Here is a 19,021-nt window from a genome sequence, read left to right on the forward strand (position 1 = left end):
GCTCATCATCCATCTGTCACCCATCCATCTTTGATTTATTCCACCAACAAATGTCTACTGAGTCATTGGCACTGTACTAAGCCCTCGGAAGAAAATAGTGAGCAAAACAGATACAGTCCTTGCCCTTAAGCAACGTGCATTCTAGTGGGGGATAAAACAGACATTAATCAATAAAATCATATAAATATAAGTGGCAGCAAATGCAGGAATGTAAGGTAACGGGGTGCCTCATCAGGTTGAGAAGGGGATGGTTAGGGAGGGCTTCCCTGGAGGAAGGACCAATTCAACTGATATCTAAAGGAAAAGAAGTTAATGATTAGGCAAAGAGAAGGTGGGTGAAGTCAGGTGGAGGAGAGCACTGCAGCCAGAGGGAACCGCATGTACAAAGGTCCTGAGGTAGAAAAACCGAAAGAATGTCAAGGTTTCTGGAAGACAGAGGTGAAGGTAAAGTGATGAAAAATGGAGCTGGGCAGGGGCAAGATTAGGGGACCTCAACCAAATGAAGCTATTTAATCTTTATTCTCACATCAACTAGAAGCCATTGATCTATACCATTGAACATTTTACCATAGCTTTTTGCACTAAGTGACCAGAATAGATGTATGGTCAGAAAGATGCTGTGGTAGCAGGTGTAGGAGGCTGGGTCAGGGACACACCTGGTGCATGGAGAGACTGGGGGTGGGAGAGTAACCAAGTGGGAGATGACAAGGGCTGAATCCAAGGGCATGACAGTGATGGTGATGAATCATGGCTTCAGAACGTACCAGAGAGGAAGCTAGGACAGCTACTATAGCTGTCTCATTGCATGCCTGAAGTCCTGAAGGGGAACGAATTTAAATGACTTGCTCAAAATCATAGTTATTTTCTTGAAAAGGTAATGGGGGTGTATCACGAATGGATAATGTCTTAGGCTGTGCTTCTCAGAAAGCAAATGTGGGGGCTGAAATCTGTGTTTCTAGAAATAGGAAACCGTGGTTTCCAGAAGATTAAATCTTAAAGAGGAGACCTCTGGATTTTAGGGTTGCTCTTTATTCACTTGGTTTGTCATTTGCTCTGTCTGTTGCCATGATTATAAAAATAGATATTAGATCCAGAAGGGATTTGGTCCAGCATTTAGTCTGGTGTTTTTCAATCCTGTGTCACAGCTCAACAGGGAAGTGCACACCCTTCAGGGATGTGTTGCCAAATGTTCGCTGATATGTGGAATCCACTTCTGCTTTGCGTGAATTGCTTTTATGGCAATGCGATCTGACAGAACACTGAACTGGGCAGGTCGTGTGATCTAGTAGAAAGAGATCACTGGGACCGATAGCTATGGGTGTGACCTTTAGTGGAATACACAAGAATGTTAGGAATAGTTAGAAGTCTAGACAAGGGCACGAATTGGTTCCATCGACAGCCACTCAGAACCAAAAGGGGTTTGAGCACGCACAACCTTAATAGGACACTGTTACAGGCACTGTGGGACATTGTTGTATTGAAATGGTGACTATTGTGTAATCAGTGTTACTTGGAGGCTTTTAATCTGTTCAGGTGTGCTGCCGTAACTTCCACTATACCTTAAATCCCCCCCAACTTAAGCAACACTCTTCTAGTCTACCTGGAAAGGCAAGGCGACCACGTGACACCAAAAAGGATCAGGACCCAGTTCTCTATCAAAGCTTTTGCTGCTAAAACCGACCACACAGAAGCCCTCCCATTTAGAAGCACAACAATAATGAATATGGAACTAAAAATATCTAAGATAATGCTTGCAACCTTAAAGTTTAAAAGGAAGCCCCTGATGATTGTAACGCCAGGGTTCCAATTAAGGATCCGGTTCCAAATTTTACACTTTCCTCCAAATAAAACGTTAAGAAGGTGGTAGGTGAGAATCTGCTCAAGGTTGGTTATTTATTCATGACAAAGAGGCTTTTTTTCAACGTCAAAATCTCTAGATGCAAGAGAAATACATTCATCGTTAAGGAATGATTGCTTAGCACAGACCAATTTTTGTCTTAAGACCTTTCTGTATCGGACCCATCGTGTGGGTCTCTGCAGACTCTTTCAGCTCACTGGCTTCTGGGCCCTCACCTGCTTGCTCTGTTCTCAGGGTCACCTGATCTGCACCAGCCAGAGTGTCTAGCTCCTCCCCCCAATTCCAAATTGGGGTGAAGCACTTCATGACAAGGTTGGAATACCCAAAGGGTCAGGCCACATAACCCAGAAGTGTTGGGACCTTAACCAACCAGAGAGAGAGCGTGAGAGGGAAGCCAGCAGATAACATTCTCTTTCTGTTTTCCTCTTTGGGGGTCTGTCATGAGGCATGGTTTACCATGCAGCCGTGGGCAACCAGCCATGAGTCTTCATAAAACAGTGGTGTGGATACTACAATGCCTTGAATTTATTCACCAGCTTCTCCCATTTTGTTTCTCCTTTCCCTCTTTCTCGCTGCCCTGGGATCTGGGGTTGTACCATCCAGGAAGGCACTGGAACTCAGCTCTTGCCTTGAGCCCTATTTTCTAAGAATCCATCTATACCCCCAGCTCTCTCCTTCTTTCTGCTGGTGCATTATTTCCCTTCCTAGGGATGTGACTTTAAAAGGTAGACACATACACATTGTTTATAGGTATTGCACATCTCCAAGAAGGGAGACAAGTACCGCTACCATGTTCTCGAATATGTAAATTTCAACGAGCACGATTAAGCCTTCAATAGGGTAAAATCATAGTTCTGATCTTGTTTTGATGGATGTTGCAACGCTGAACTAAAGAAGCACAAAGAAGGACAGGTGTATGGAATGCCTTTGCGTTTCCGGAGATAGGTTTTTAACATTCCTGAAAAATATCTCTGCGCACTTTGTGGTGAAACCATGCATTCAGTCTTTATGGTGATGGGTCACACAGAGAGGCCAAACTCCGAGGTGTCCACAGAAAGCCCCTCAGTGCCATGGAAGAGGGTCCAGCTCCACCCTGTAAAATACATTAAGCATACACTTGTGCTGGGGCGCTGCTCTATGTGCTTCACATGCCTTCATTTAATCACTGTTCACAGTGACCCAAGAGGTAAATGTTCTGGTCACCGTCATTTTCCAGATGAAAAACTGATGCTCAGATTGCTTAGGGAAGGCCTCAGTCACAAAGCATATGAAGGAAGCAAAACCAAGTTCGCCTGAGCACCAAGCCCTTGCTCTCTACCCACCACACAGCTGGCTCAGAATCCAACTGTGGGCATAGCCACTGCCACGCTCAGTGTCTGGGTGGGGAATGTGGGTGGCCCCACGGTGAGAAAAGGGTGACCATAGCCCATGCTCAAGGAAAGGAAGAGGCAGAGGGAATTCTCGCTCCACCCCCATCCCCGACCCTCCCTGTTCCCAGTGTTTCCATGGCCCTCAACCCCTCTGTGGTTTGAGCAACCTTGGCCACTGAGTTCTCCCTCACCAACTGGTAGGAAGGAGGGGCGCCAGGGGGCCTTTCCTTCCAGTAATGGATCCTGGGAACCACAGGGGAGGGAAGGGGGCTCTTGATGGGTGGATACCAGCGGTTCTCTCTGCACCCACACCTAGCCCCATCCCCTCCACACCCTCTTCAACCACAACTTTACCTTCTACCTCCTTGTGTTTCATCAGGGTTTTGGCAATTTACTTCCTCACGTTTTATTTAGACTCGTCTTAATTACTGAGGAGAAACCAGCTCAGCATTCGGGACCCTAAAAGCTCGTGGGCAACTGTTCATCACCTTCTGCCTTCCCTCAGGCTTCCACAAGCTCGGCTCTGCCTCCTTGGCCCTCACCCCTCTCTGGCTCCTCCCGCCTCCCCCGCTGCCCCGGGCCTCCCCACTCCGACACAGTGTGCCAGGCCTGTCCCCGTCAGAACATTGGCTTCGAGTCATACCCCCGCGGCCTCTTGTAATCAGCACCACCCCGAGTGGGGCCAGTAGTCAATGTGCAAAACAAAATGAGGACCTCCCTCTTCCAGCTTCCCTGACCCCACCAGAGAGCCCCTCAGCCCTCTCTTCTCTTTTCTTCTCCCCCCCCCCCCACTTCATCGAAAACCTGCAGAGCAGAAAGAGAATGCACAATGCAGATGCACAATGATGTCAATGTTTTCATTCATTCATTTACACGGTGGACGGTTCCAAGGCCTACTCTTTGTCAGGCACCAGCACAACAGGTGAGTGGGATTTCGATTCTGACCCTGGGCTGGCATTCCACCCAGGAGAATAGCCTGTCCTTGGGCAGGAAGGCACAATTGCTCAAATGTGGGTGACAAGTCACAAGGCGGTTTGGAGCCATTGGAGGTGAATATTTGGGCCGGGAGGGGCAGGCACCAGGTCGTGGAGGGGACGTGTGCCCTGCGGTCAGGCACTCAGACTTCACCCTGTGGTCACAGGATCAGAATGGTTCTGGCAGAGTGGCAAGGTCTGAAACGCCTTCGAAAAATGGCACTTGTTAGTGGGGTGGGGCTCACGTTATCGCCTCTCCCGGGAGAGGTTTGCATTCTGCTAAGAGTTAAGTCCCAAGCCAAAGACGTGAGACTCTGGTATTAGGACCCCAGACGCACAGTACAGGCAGGAGGGGTGTGGGGAAGACGGACAGACAAGATGCCTGGGGCCATAGCAATCCTACTAGGAGAGTCCCTCACAGCTGCCACGTTGCCCGTGCCCTGCCGGCTGGCCTCTCCGAAGTCACTGGAAGAACTTTAACAGCAGAAAGAAAAAGCAAAGTCCCCAGCCCTGCTCCCACCCGCGGCGCCCTCCCTTTTTTGCGAAAACCCTTTGTAGAAAGCAAGACTGCAAGGATCAAAGCGTCCACTTCCTTCCCTTTGATGTGTGGTCAGAGGCGGGCTCTGATGTCAGGAGCGCCTTGCATTTCATTAGACCTGATGATGTTACGCTTTCTCCAGGCCACTGTGACCACGCTGCTTTCACCTGGCTACAACCAGGTTCACGTCACTGGAAATGTCAGGGCTCCCCAGCCCCCTTCAGGCCCATTAGGAAATTAGACAGGCAGAGAAATTCGAGTGTAAATATCTGTTCCTGCTCCATTCTGCTCGGCCTTATGGGGCGTCTCTTCAAGTACTCTTTCCTGCCAAAGCAGCCCTGATTCCGCATTCATATGCCTTCCTCATGTCAAATTTTGGAGCCGCAAGCAGGTCCGAGAAGGGGCAAGTTTTGGTCTGAAATACATCGTTTTCAGCTGAGAGGGCCCTTCCTTTCTCTTAACACAACAGCAGCCTCAGCTGATTGCGAGGCCCCGGGTTTCCCTCTGGCCCTATCAGGCAGGCTCTGGGTGATGGCACTGTGGTTTTGGCCAGTGGTTTTGGAAGAAGCACGGTACAGACTCCGGTTCGCCTCTCTCCGGAGGAGACAGTCTACCCTAAATGTTCTCATGTTTATAGGACAAATGGTTTAAGCTGCGACACTGCACTTAACGCCCTCAAGGAGCACGTTTCTTAGCACATCTTGATTTCGGGCTGCATTCAGAACTTGCTACGGGAAAGCGGTTTTCATGGAAGAACAGAGACTTTCTTGAGGTCTACTCACTTCCCGGGCCAGAGGAAGGCTCAGGCAAATGCTTGGATGCTTCTCCCCGGCGACTGAACTCATCTTGTCGGCAGAATGGGGAGACGGTCCTTAACACCACTCAGTGGGTGTCAGATTCCCCGCATACATCCTTGGGACATGGAGAAAAATAAATAAGGGTTGTCATCTAGAAGGAAAAAAAGAATGAGAACTTTGCCGGACTTCCCTATAATTCTCTCATGCTCTCATAATTCTTCTCATTTTCCATTACTTGAGGAAGGGATTATCCCTTCTCTTCAGGGCTGAGGGCTTCAAAAAGGCTTCGAGGAGCCCCGGGGACAGGAGGCTTGGCCTCCTGGCCCTGTCCCATAGCCCCTTTCCTTGTCTCTGAGGGTCCCACAGCTGAGCCCTCTACCTTCTCTATGCTGCTGTGGCCCGTGGTCCTCCCGTCTTGTTCCTGTCGGTGGAGAGCGAAGCAGATGTCCTGCCTTGTCATTGCCCCTGAGAACAATTACAAGAGCCCTGTCCTGGGTGTTTTGCTCCCTGCTAGGTTTTTTTTTTTAATGTTTATTCATTTTGAGAGAGAGAGAGAGAGAGAGAGAGCTAGTGCCAGCATGGGAGGGGCAGAGAGAGAGGGAGAGAGAGGATCCCATGCAGGCTCCGTGCTGTGAGTGCAGAGCCCAGCACCAGGCTCGATCTGATGAACTGAGAAGATAGGGGCCAAGGGAAAAAACTTGGTGTGGAGAATTTGCTCTCAGCTGATACCTGAAGATAAGTCCTGGGGACAGATGAGCCGGGCTGAATACCCGGCTCTGCGTGTCCTGTCCTTTGGCAACTCTCTTAACCGTCCTGGGCCCAGTCTTCTCACGTAAAAAACCTCCTCAAGGTACTGGGTGGGGATTCAGTGAACCAAGGCAGCCTTCACTTCCCTTCTGAAGATAACCACTCACTCCTCTTCCTCCTCCTTCCATCCCTCCATCCATCCCTCCATCCCTCCCTCCCTCTGGTCTCCACGGAATTCACAACAGACAGAAGGTGGCAGGCCCCAGTCGAGACTTGGTCTAAGCTTCTCTCTTGGGCTGTTTGCCCTTTCCCCACTTCCTTCCTACGCTATCCTCAAAATTCAGCTCTATTTTCTCTGGGATTTTAGTCACTCTCCCTTCTGTGACGCTGTAATATTTCCAATATACATTATGATGTGATAAGCACCACAAGTTTATTCACCTCTTTCAACTAGAGTGGGAGCTCCTCAAGGTGGGCAGCATGTCATTTGCGTCCTTCTTTGGGGGCACTTCAGTTAATAATAACAGCTACCTTGAATTTACTATGTGCTGGGCAATGTGCTACTCATTCATTCATTCTCTGCTCACCCACAAATGTTTATTGAGTACCTGTAGTAGTCCGTAAAGCCTATTTTAAATGCTTACCATATGTACGTGTCTGTACATTCCAAAAGTTGAGTCTTTGCCATTTAAAAAAAATTTTTTCTTTAATGTTTATTCATTTTTTGAGAGACAGAGCGTGAGTGGAGCAGGGGCGGAGAGAGAGGGAGACACAGGATCGGAAGCAGGCTCCAGGCTCCAAGCTGTCAGCACAGAGCCTGATGCAGGGCTCGAACCCACAAACCGTGAGATCATGACCTGAGCCAAAGTCGGACGCTTAACAGACTGAGCCACGCAGGCGCCCCGAGCCCTTGCCATTTTTGAATACACAGGATATTCATATTCATCTGCCCGCTGTCTTAGTTAGGACACCTTCATAAATCGGTAAATGCCTGGATTCTCAGCCTTAAATACTGACCAGGATTGATAAGAAAAAAAAAAAATTCTCTCCCCACCATATTATAATGAAAATTAAGAGTACCAGAAACAGCTTCTAGAGAGAAAGAAAGACTGACCACAAAAGAACAAGAATCTAGTTGATATCAGACTTCCTAACACAGCAAACAAGAAGCCGAAGGGGTAATTAACATCTTCAAAAGTGGAAGGACGAAAGAACTTTGAACCTGAACTTTATCCTCTGCTACGGCCTGTGGAGGGTGTCATGACAGTATAATCACCTCATTTCTGTCTCTTGGGGTTGGGTGAGAGGGAAGCATGAAAAGTGAAGCCTGGGTAGGTATTGCAGAAAATATGAAGAGTAAGTCCTGTTCCCCCAAACACTATTCCCAGGGTACACATATGTGATCTCAATTCCCTGTTCCTCCCGGGCCAGCTGTGGCACCAGTTAGGATTGGGATGGTGGCAGCCAGCCCATACTTAATGTGCTGCCTATAGCTCCACAAATAGACTTCATCGCCTCCTCCTTCCTTCCTGCTGATTGGAGGAGCAGTGACATCCCACGTCCTCCTAACCAATGAGAGAGTGGCCAGGGAACATTTCTAATCACACTCACCAAGTTCTGCAGAAACCATAAAGTTGGCTCAAAGAAACCTGGAGTGGCCAGGTTCCAGGTGTATGTCACCTGGCTATAGAACTCCAATTTCCAATTCCTCATTCTTGGCTATATTCTGGTGATCAAATATAATGGCAATAGAGACGAGGGTGGTGGTGAAGGAAGAGTTGTTCTTGGAGGCTCTACAAATCTTCTGAACAGCAACCAGGACCTTACTTTTGGTTAATGCATATAGTGTTCCTGTTGCATCGAATACTCTTTTGGTTATGAGTAATAAATCTCTAATTTAAGTAATAGATCATCGAGGTCGTTACTTTTACTTTTGGCAAGCCATAAAGAGAAAAAGTCAACCCATGTGGTCTGGAGAGTAGGGCATACATCAAACACAAAGACCAAACCTAAGCATTAGCAAAGAATTAGAGGAGAGGCTTTGACCAAATGGACGAACTGTCCACTCTTAGTGGTCAGGCACTGGGCCAGGGGCTGGGGAACAAGACAGACCTAGTTACTGCTCTTAGAGTGCGCTCAATAATTTCCGAAGAATAGCCGCCGCCAATTTTTTTCCCCCTTCCTATATGTGCATACCCCTCCTATACCGGTGAGTGTTTATTTCTTCTCCCTTTGAATGTATGACTGCTTAGACCAACAGAATGCAGCAGAAAATGATATCTTGGGGTTTTCGAGCTGAGGCTCTAAGAAGACTTTCCATTTCTACTTTCTTCCCCTTAGACTCCAGCAACTGTGCTGTGAGAAGTCTGAGTCACATGGAGAGGCCACATGTGGGCGCTCCAGTCAATAGCCCTAGCTGACTGACCTTCCAGCTGATTGCCTGCATCAACTATAGCTATACGGATAAGCTATCTTAGACACGAGCCTCATCCAGCCGCCAGTTGACTTAAACTCCAGTCGACACCACTTACAGCAGAAGAATCACCCAGCTGAGGCCAGTCATGCCACAGAATCATGATAATTAATAAAACCACTGTTGTTTTAAGCCACCAAGTGTTGGGTGGTTTGTTACGCTGGAGAAGGTAACTAAGACACAAACCTTCTTGTCAAGGGGAGAGGACAGGCATTAAGTGGAAAATAGTAGTAACGTATGATGAGTATACAGTGTTCTGTAGGAGTACACAGCATATCCCCAAGTTGGGTGCTTAGGACAAGCAAGAGCTAACTAATTGAAAAGGAGATATGAGCGTTCCAGATAGAGGCAAGGATACGTGTGAAGGTGAAAAAGAAAGGGTGTGGGGTACATTTAAGAAATCAATGTAATTTTAGTGCAGTCTTGTCTTGGAGTGTTGGGAGTATGATGAGGAGAGGGCCAGTAGTATTTAGAATTGGAAACTATCAGAAGGGAGGCCTTCAAAGGATGGCAAGCCGGAGAGAAACGCAAACTGATTTGTGCTAAGTTTCATCTTGATTGTGGTGTAATGTGTGTGAGTACTAACAAACCCAGCCAATTTTTATTATACCATTTTTTTTTTTTTTTTTTTTTGTAACTGGATGGGAGAACGGAGGCTCGTTTGGGGAGTGCAACTCTCATCAAGCACTCTTGGCTGGTTTGGGACAATGTGGTACCTTTGTTCTTGGCCGCGGCGGCCCTGGTCCCCAGCCTTGGCTGCCTTCAAGTTAGCTAATGGGTGGGACTAGACTGATGGTTTCCATATGAGCTACCTCTGAAAGGCTCTTGGCATGGACGGGTACAACTCCATCTCCAGGGTTAGAAATTGTTGATCAGTCTATCCCAACAACTCACCAGAGATGCCTGCTGTCTTTCAGGAAATTCCACCCTCCTGGGCCAAGCCCATTGTTTAAATGCCCCCCAACATCTCTGAGGATCTGCTCTCAACCCCAGCCAGAAAGAAGAAATAGATATGGACCCAAAGAGACTGGAAAATTTGGGCAGGAAGCTATAAAATGAGATGCAGCTTGGAAAAATACAGATTGTTACTTACATCTGGGAGAGAAAAGAATAGATTGCTAGCAATCCCTGGCCCCCGCACCCCCAGCAAATATATAAATGTATTCAAGCATAGGAGCAGAGGCAGATTATTGTTAAACTAGAGGCTTAAGCTTTGGTCCCTCAATTGTAAAGACCCCTTCCAAGGCCTTGGGAGAGCCTAGCAATATGTTCTTTGTATGTTTCTGTAAATTTGCAAAGGTAAGCTATTTTCACATTCTTTTTCTCAAGCAAGACCCCCCAAATTGTATCAGCTTCATGCTACTCGGAACCTGGGTCTGCCCCGGGGCAGGCTGAAATGTTCAGCAACAAATCAGCAACAGGGTTGGTGGTCATTCTGCTGAATAACAACCTTTCTTCCTAGCTCCTGCGACTCTGTTGGGATAGTCCCTTGGGCCATCCATAATGAAGTGAGGCTCAAACCCTTTCGGAGCACATCTGTCGGTGAGGCGGTGGGCAGGTACTGGGTTGGGTGTGGGGAGCAGAGTTGCAGCATCATGTGACTTGAAGACTGGTCCTCACAAAGCCATGCAGTTAAGGAAATACATTTTTAACACCACCAGCCTTTCTGATGCTAAGCCTTTCGTGCAGTGTTCTCTCCCCTTCACCAAATCTTGCCTTTGGTTTAAGAGCCTGGGGGATTATGTTCACACTGGAGTAGATATGGCTGATCATTGACCAAAGGTCATTTTAGGATGGAGGTTGCTATCCTTATATTCCCGGGAATCAAGCCTTAAAGTTAAAGAATTATATTTCTATTGGGAGAATCAATTTCAGAAATGCCTAGTCTGGGGGCACCTGGGTGGCTCAGTCGGTTGAGTGGCCGACTTCGGCTCAGGTCATGATCTCACTGTTTGTTTCACAAGTTCGAGCCCCACGTCAGGCTCTGTGCTGACAGCTCAGAGCCTGGAGCCTGCTTCGGATTCTATGTCTCCCTCTCTCTATGCCCCTCCCCTGCTCACGCTCTTTGTGTCTCTCTCTCAAAAAAAAAAAAAAATTAAAAAAATTAAACAAACAAACAAAAAAAAAGAAATGCCTAGTCTGGACCCATAGGATTTCTGAGAAACCCCCGGAAGGCATGGGTGCTTGAGGGTTAGGCTGTCCCTCTGTGAGGGGTGAGTCCGAGAGGCATCACCTAAAGCAACAGGAAGAAAGCTTAAAATGACTTTTATTGAAATCACAGATACAGTTCTGATTGTATTCCACAGAGATATTTCCTATTGAGTAAAGCCACCCCTGTGGGAAGAAGCAGATGATTATCCTGCGGTCCCCTGTACCCCTTGCCACCTGTCACATGCCCCCACGGGGACGGGTAACCCCGTTTGAGAAAGTTTCACTCATTTCGCATGGAGCTTCCAGGGGTGGGTTTGGCTCTCGAGAAGACCTCCTTCACAGCCTGGGACCCAAAGGAATCTCCAGTATCTGGAAGGGCTTCAAGCTTTTTACATTTCGAACTGCAGTCCTTCGGGGCTGTGCTTCTCAACCAGTCCCCTGAAAGCGCACAGACATCTGTCAGAACCGGCGTCCCCTGGATGGACAGGCTGGCTCGACTAGAGGTGCCGTGGAAATGTGGGGGATGGCGTTTGCTGACAGCGGAGGTGTGCCTGGCTTGGCTTGAACTTGGGATAGTCCCTTCCCGAGCCCCGTCAGTGGCACCTTGCCCTGGGAAGCGCTTCCAGCTGCCGGAACCTGCAGTCTGTCCCTTCAACAGTGGTCACAGATGTGTCCTCCATCTGGCTGTGAGAATCCCTCCTCTCTGTGCTCACTTATCTGGAGTTGGATGGTACGGCCTCTACCAAACCAGAAGAGCTTCCAGTTAATGAAGGCAGACATCAGGCCACGGGCACTGAGCAAAAAAGGTGACATAAGAGGGATTGGACTTGGACCCTTTCTTGCCTGCTTCCTGGGCCCCTCCACTTTCTATATCTTTGTCCCCCCCCTCCCCTCCCCCATAGGAGTTGTCTCTCCCTCCTCCAGGACAGGGGCTCTGGTGATTCCACAGTCAGCCCCTCTAACCATAGTGAATGTGCACTGAGGACTCTGGGGCTTGCTGTCTCAGTCCTCTCAGAAATATCCCAGAATGGGGTGCCGGGGTGGCTCTGTCGGTTGGGTGTCAGACTTCCATCTCACAGTTTGCGAGTTCGAGCCCCGCGTTGGAATCTGTGCTGACAGCTGGGAGCCTGGAGCCTGCTTCGGATTCTGTGTGTGTGTGTGTCTCTCTCTCTCTGTCCCTCCCTTGCTCGCACTCTGCCTATCTCTCAAAAATAAATAAAAATTAAAAAAAAAAAAAGAAATATCCAAGAAGTTGGCAGAAAGATAACAAACATAGCACTAACAGATAAATCCTCAGTGATGAACGCTGAAACACCTATGAGGAGTTCTGTTCTGCTTTGCTCTGCAGCGGACCCCGCCCACCCCCCTTCAAATCACCACTCTCCTTATGGAAAAGGCAAGCCCTATCAGGAACCCCTTCACTGGGCTTTAGGACTACCTGAGAGCAAAATCTGCTTGGGGCAAGGCTCAGGCATTCCAAGCTCTCTGCTGTTCAGGTGAGCCAGGATTAATATCACGAAAGGCGGAGAAATGGATTTCCATTCACAGGAGGGATCCCTCGGGCCAAGCTCTGCTCCTCCAAGATGTGGATACTCCTGCAATGATGCCTCTACCAAGAGCTTGCGCAGACACCCCTGAATTTCCACAAGCTGCCTGCCACCCCTCCCAGCCAAAGTGTTGGATAAGGAGATCCCCATCCAGGATCACCTGTGCCCATGAGCCTCCGGGGGCCTTGGTGACTGGTGCACTCTGTCTCTTAGGAAATGAGCCCAGCCAGTGAGGTGCAGGGCATCCCACGAAAAAGGGCCCAGCTTTAAAATTTTTTTTAACGTTTATTTATTATTGAGAGACAGAGAGACACGGAGCGTGAGCAGTGGAAGGGTAGAGAGAGGGGGTAGACACAGAATCCAAAGCAGGCTCCAGGCTCTAAGTTGTCACCACAGAGCCTGACGCAGGGCTCGAACTCACAAACTTGAGATCATGACCTGAGCCGAAGTTGGTCACCTAACCAACTGAGCCACACAGGCGCCCCAAAAGGGCCCAGTTCTACCTGGGATGTGTGCTGGTGAGAAACCTCTTGTGTCTGTTTTTGGACCTTTCGCTGGCCATCCAGCTTTTGAGGCCACTTTGCTCTCTTCTTCCCACTTCTCTCTTTCATTCCACTCTTGTCCCCTCTACACACACACACATGCCTCCACCACAGCACCCTTCCTCCCACCCGAGTTGTGTCTCCAGCTTCCCGCTGTATACCCCCAGATGCTCCATTCAGGCACTGCTCACCCCAGGAACGCTTTCCCGCTTTTGTGGGGCGTCCTATGCACCCTGGCCCAGGAGTCCAACCTGCCCCCCGCCCCCTGCCCCCAGGTCAGCACTGGAAAGCCCAGCTGGGACAGTGGGTCCTGCATGTTCAAGGTCCCTGGAAAGTACTGAAGAAAACAAATTCCATTAATCACAAATGCATCCAAATTATGGGGAAAACACCAGTTGTGACTTAAGATCAGATAAATAACAACGCAGGGGAGGAGAATGGAAGGAGGGCTGCAGGGAGAATATTCAACTAATTCTATTTTTGTCATCTTTCACCTTAACTAAATGGAAGTGATCTGTGGCCCCATTATTCTGGCTGGCTAGTGGGACAGGCCAAGAATCAAGCAGTTCATTTCCACATAAGCGTATCTCTCTAAATGCAGAGAGGCTCTCAGCGCATCGGGGCCAGCCATGTTATGGGGTCACTGCTCCCTGTAACAGCCCTTGGCAGAAAACACAAAAAGCCTGCATTCTGGCTGTGTTCCCTTGCCCTGGACTCCACCCTGCGTGGGTGGGTCTCACTTGCTTGGCATATGTGTGAAGGCATCTTGTCTGTTTCCCCCATTCTGGTTTGGGCTGAAACTGATTTATTCCAAAATCTGTTATGTATTTAGCATGTGTCATGCCCTGAATACTGGGTTTCAGTGCTATTTGAGTAACTTGTACAATTAATTACACTTTATATACGGGCTATTAGGGCTTGAGCTGGCATGACGCATATAGATTGGGCAAGAATAGTATGCAGATGGCATGTAATAACCAAACCAATAGCTAACATTTGTGTGGTGGGCTGGAAGTTTGCAAAGTGCTTTTACAAGCATTCTCACTCTTGGTTCTCACAATAACCCCCTCGAGGCAGGTAGCAGAATGCGCAAAGTTATTACTCCCATCTTACAAATGATAAACGTGGGACCCAGAGAAGTTAAAAGTGGCAGAGTCAGAACTTGAGATCCCAAATCCTGCTTAACTCAGGAGCTGGAAAAAAAATGTGATTTGGGCTCCTGGGGTTCTTTAAGCTATTTTGTTTGAAATTCTCTGTCAGTAGCCTGCATTGACTTTGTAATGTTGTTACTGAAGTATAATTGACATATAATAAACTGCACATATTTAAAGCATACAACTTGATAAATTTTGACATATGTCTATACCCATATACACATATGGGTATATGTATATAATTGGACCATAATTAAGATAATGAACGTATTCACTGCCCTCCAAAATTTCCTTGGACTTCTTTATAACCCCTCCTTCTCGCGGCTCCCTGCATCCCCAGGCAAACACTGATCTGCTTTCTGTCACAATATATTGGTTTGCATTTTTTAGAATTTTATGTAACTGGAATCATACAGTACATACTCTTATTTCATTTGGTTTCTTTCGCTCAGCATAGGATTCACTTATGTGGTAGCATATATTGACAATTCAGTCCTGTTTTTGGTTTTTGTTTTTGCTAATTAGCATTCCATTCTATGGATATACCACTGTTTGTTTCTCCCTTCATCCATTCACCTGTTGATGAATATTTGGGTTGTTTTCAGTTTGGGGCTTTTACAAATGGAGTTCCTATGAACAAACGTATACAACTCTCATATTGATGAGTGTCTTCATGTCTTCTGGATCAATATGTAGGAGTGAAATGTTTGTGTCACGTGCTAGGCATATGCTTCACATTTTATAAAACTCCCAAATTGTTTTCCTAACAGGTTGGACCATATTACATCCTACCAGTAATAGGAGAGTCCCGGTTCTTCCATATCCTTGCCAGCCCTAGGTACGATCAGTCTTTTGACTTCAGCCAATCTACTAGGTATGCGGTAGTATCTCGTTATGGTTTTAATTTGAAGTTTCTTAATGACTAACAGTGTTGCGTGTCTTTTCACGTGCTCATTTGCCATCTGACTTCTTTGGCGATGTATCTGTTAACATCTTTGACCCATTTTTTTAATCATGTTGTTTGTTTCCTTATTGTTGAACTTTGTAAGTTCTTCCCAAATACTGGATACGGGTCATTTATCAGATGTGTGTTTTGCAAATATTTACTCACAGTCTGTGGCTTCTCTTTTCATTCTCTTAACAGTTACCTTTTACATTTTTGATTAAGCCCAATTTATCAGTGTGTTCTTTTATGGATAATTCTTTTGGTACTGCATCTCAGAAATCCATACCTAACCCAAAGTAACAAAGGTTTTCTTCTCTGATTTCTTCCAGCAATTTTATGGCTTTAGGATTGATATTTAGGCTTATAATCCATTTTGAGTTAATTTTTGTATATGGTGAGAGGTAGGGATCAAAGTTGACTTTTTTGCATATGGATATCCAATTGATCTACTGCATTATTTTTCACCTCTGTCTGCTATTGCACTTTTGTTGAAATCAGTTGTCCATATGTGCGTACCTCTATTTCCAGACTATTCTATCCCATTAATCCATTTGTTTGTCTTTATGCCAATATCACATTGCCTTGATACGTGATGGCTAATTTTCTGTGCCAACTTGGCTAGGCTATCATAGTACCCAGTTATATACTCAAACCCTAGTCTAGGTGTTGCTACAAAGGCATTTTTTAAAGATTTTTTTGTGAAGGTATTTTGTAGATGTGGTCAACAGCCACACTCAATGGGCTTTAAGTAAAGATTATGCTCAGTAATGTGGGTGGATCTCATCCAATCATTTGAAAGTCTTGAAGAACCAAAACTGACATTTCCTGGAGTAGAATTTCTGCCTCAAGACTCAACATTAACTCCTGCCCAAGTTGCCAGCCTGCCCTGCCATTTCATTCTTGCCAACCCCTACAACCATGGGAGTCAGTTCCTTAAGAAATTATATATATATATGTGTATAAAATATATATATATATAATATACACTATAACAATTATAAATTTTATATATATATATATATATATATATATATATATATATATATATAAAATGAGGGGCTCCCAGGCGGCTTAGTCAGTTGGGTGTCTGACTTCAGCTCAGGTCATAATCTCACGGTTTGTGGATTCAAGCCCCACGTCGGGCTCTGTGCTGACAGCTCGGAGCCTGGAGCCTGCTTCGGATTCTGTGTCTCCCTCTCTCTCTGCCCCTCCCCTGCTCATGCTCTGTCTCTCAAAAATGAATAAGATTAAAAAAAAATTTAAATCAATCAGACAGGGTCCTCTTCAACATAAATCTGTATCAAATCAAATCATTTTCATCTTCTAGCTTTGTTCTTCCTCTTCAGTCTCTTTGTCTTTTCACAGGGTAAAGCAAGGAAAGGAAACACAACATTTCACTGCATATTCAGGAGGAATGTCCAAAAAGAGATGGTCTGGGTCGGACCATGAAGTTGGGAAGGTTTCTACGAATAAATATAGCATGATGTGTGTTATTCCCTTACAAAAGGAGGAGACTGCCTGAGCAAGTCCTCAGAGGAATAACTTTTCCAAATACCCTGGAAATTGGAGGCACCCAGTATAGCTAGAAAGTAAAGGATATAAAAGAAAGGGCAATATGTTTGAAAACCTATCATGGGTTCGTACCCTTTTACTTCCAGATGAAGAAGCCAACTGAAACTGGCTTCCGTACAAGAAAGAATTTGTTAATACAAATAACTGAACAATTCAAAGGGTTATGGCTGGTTCCCAAGGGCTCACATTCTCTCTCTCTCTGTCTCTGTCTCTCTCCGTCTCTGTCTCCCTCTCTTCACTGTCAGCTCTGCTTCTTTCTGTGTTGTTTCAATCATGACCTGAATAACTCATAGCCATAGAAGTTGAAGTCCTTGTAGAAAAAAAGCTTCTTATTTTCACACTAGTTCCAGTAACAAAAATTATCCCAGAATGAGTCTCGTTAGACTAAGTCAAGTTACATGCCTACCCCAGAACCAAGAGCTGTGTTCTAAGCTATGCTGACCCAGGTCATGTGACCATCACGGGTGAAGGTGGATGGGACTGCCGCATGCTTTTCAAAGTCCTCTCTCAGTGACACTGAGGCTTTTACAACCTCGGCATTCATTTTTTCATTGCATCCTTGAGACCTTCTGTTGATTGCTGCTTTCCACACTGTTTCTTTCCCTTTCTTTAAAAAAAAAAAAAATGCCTGAACTTCTTCTTTGCCCCGAAGAGTCAGTATCACATGTGCGGGTTTCACCACATGTATTGTCCCTGGTTGTTAGTTCTCTCCAGAGTTCTGGTTTATTGCTGCCACCACTGGAGTCTGCAACAGCTTTCAATTTGGCTCGTTTGTGAACCTCATTAATATGCAGTTATCACCTCTCTCTGGACCATTAACAGACATTAACCAAAACCAAACCTCATAAGGAAGCCTGAAGATTCCGTGGCAGTAACTCCTTCACAGGAAACCGTGGAACTTGACAGAAGAGGAATTGGGGTAGGAAACGGGAAAGGGCCTCCTTTACCATCACAGAGTTTTCATCATTCCCAAAAGGAGACCTTCAGAGGAAAATGAAATAACCCCAGTGTAGGAACGAGAAGAGATGAAAACATGCTGCAACATCTGTTTCTGAAAACGTAGGGTAGACATCACAGCCGTGAGGAGCTGGAAGGTTCAGAGGTCTGCGGTTACCAGCTACTTGTGTAGATGAGAACTCGGCAAGGCTCAGGGGAGGAAGTTGCGGAAAGAACTGTTGTTGGTTGTTCTCCGTCAAGTTCTGCAACACTCCCTCATCAGTCTTACAGGTGTGGCAAGCTGTTGTGTCTGGGCTGGTGGTTCCAGTCCCCAGTAAGCTCCCAATCCTTTCCCTTCACCAAAGTCAGAGGGAATCTCTGGTCATATCACCTTGCCTTTTTCACAAACCTATACGCTGAAGTGCATAGAGAAGCTGTGTAGTAGGACAGACACTATGGCCAGTGGCCTGTTTTCTGTATGTGGAGATAAGAAAGCCAGAAAACCAAAACCACTGAGTGGATGAAGACTATGACCCTTTGAATGGAGTTGGGCCACATGCTGAGTCCTGCCCAACGAGTTGTGAGGGTAAGTAATGTGGGTTACTTCCAGGCTGCAGCATTTAATGCCAGCCTCTCATATTGGGAGTGTGACAGAGCCTGCAACAGCCTGGGTTCCTGGGGATTACAATGCACAGAGATTTCCTGCCAATCTGTTGAACATACCGTGTGAGTGACCAACACACTTGTCCCAAACCACTGAAGTTCTACAGCTGTTCCTTGCCAAAGCATAGCCTAGACTATTCTGATTGATACACACATTGGAGCCAGAGGAAGGATGCTATCGTAATAACAACAACAAAAACAAGCAAGCAAAACCCAATGTGACAAAAAACATGTGACATTGGCCTATAGGCGAGGTGGTAGGTGGTGAAAAAACTAATATTGGAGGCTGGAACGTTGACAGCCCACATTATTTAATGGGAAAACATTTGGCAAAGCTGCCACCTTCAGTTATGCACCTAATTAATGTATAGATCTATGAAAAGATGCTGGAAAACAGAATACTGTGGTGTATGCCAGTTTCAGCTGGCTATATTTGGCAAGGTACTACGAGAAAGAGATGACTCAGAAAAGAATCCGCTTGCTTGCAAGCAACCAAGCAAGCAATAAAAGAGAACAGAGGGGATCCAAAAATTCAGGGACTAGTGACGTTGCAAAGTCAACTGCTTCTCAGTTCTTAACTAAAAAGGTAAGAATGAGAAATCCTGTGACCAACAAAGGCTCATGAAATCTCAGCCCTGCAGAGAGGATCACATTAAGAACATAGTCACCACACACAGTTGTTTAAACCTCTGAATGGAGAGATGTGTGTTCATTGGTAAAGATCCAATGAAGGGCAGGTGCCCAGTAAATCCT

The sequence above is a fragment of the Panthera leo genome, chromosome C1, assembly GCF_018350215.1.
Source record: "Panthera leo isolate Ple1 chromosome C1, P.leo_Ple1_pat1.1, whole genome shotgun sequence".
NCBI classification, from domain to species: domain Eukaryota; kingdom Metazoa; phylum Chordata; class Mammalia; order Carnivora; family Felidae; genus Panthera; species Panthera leo.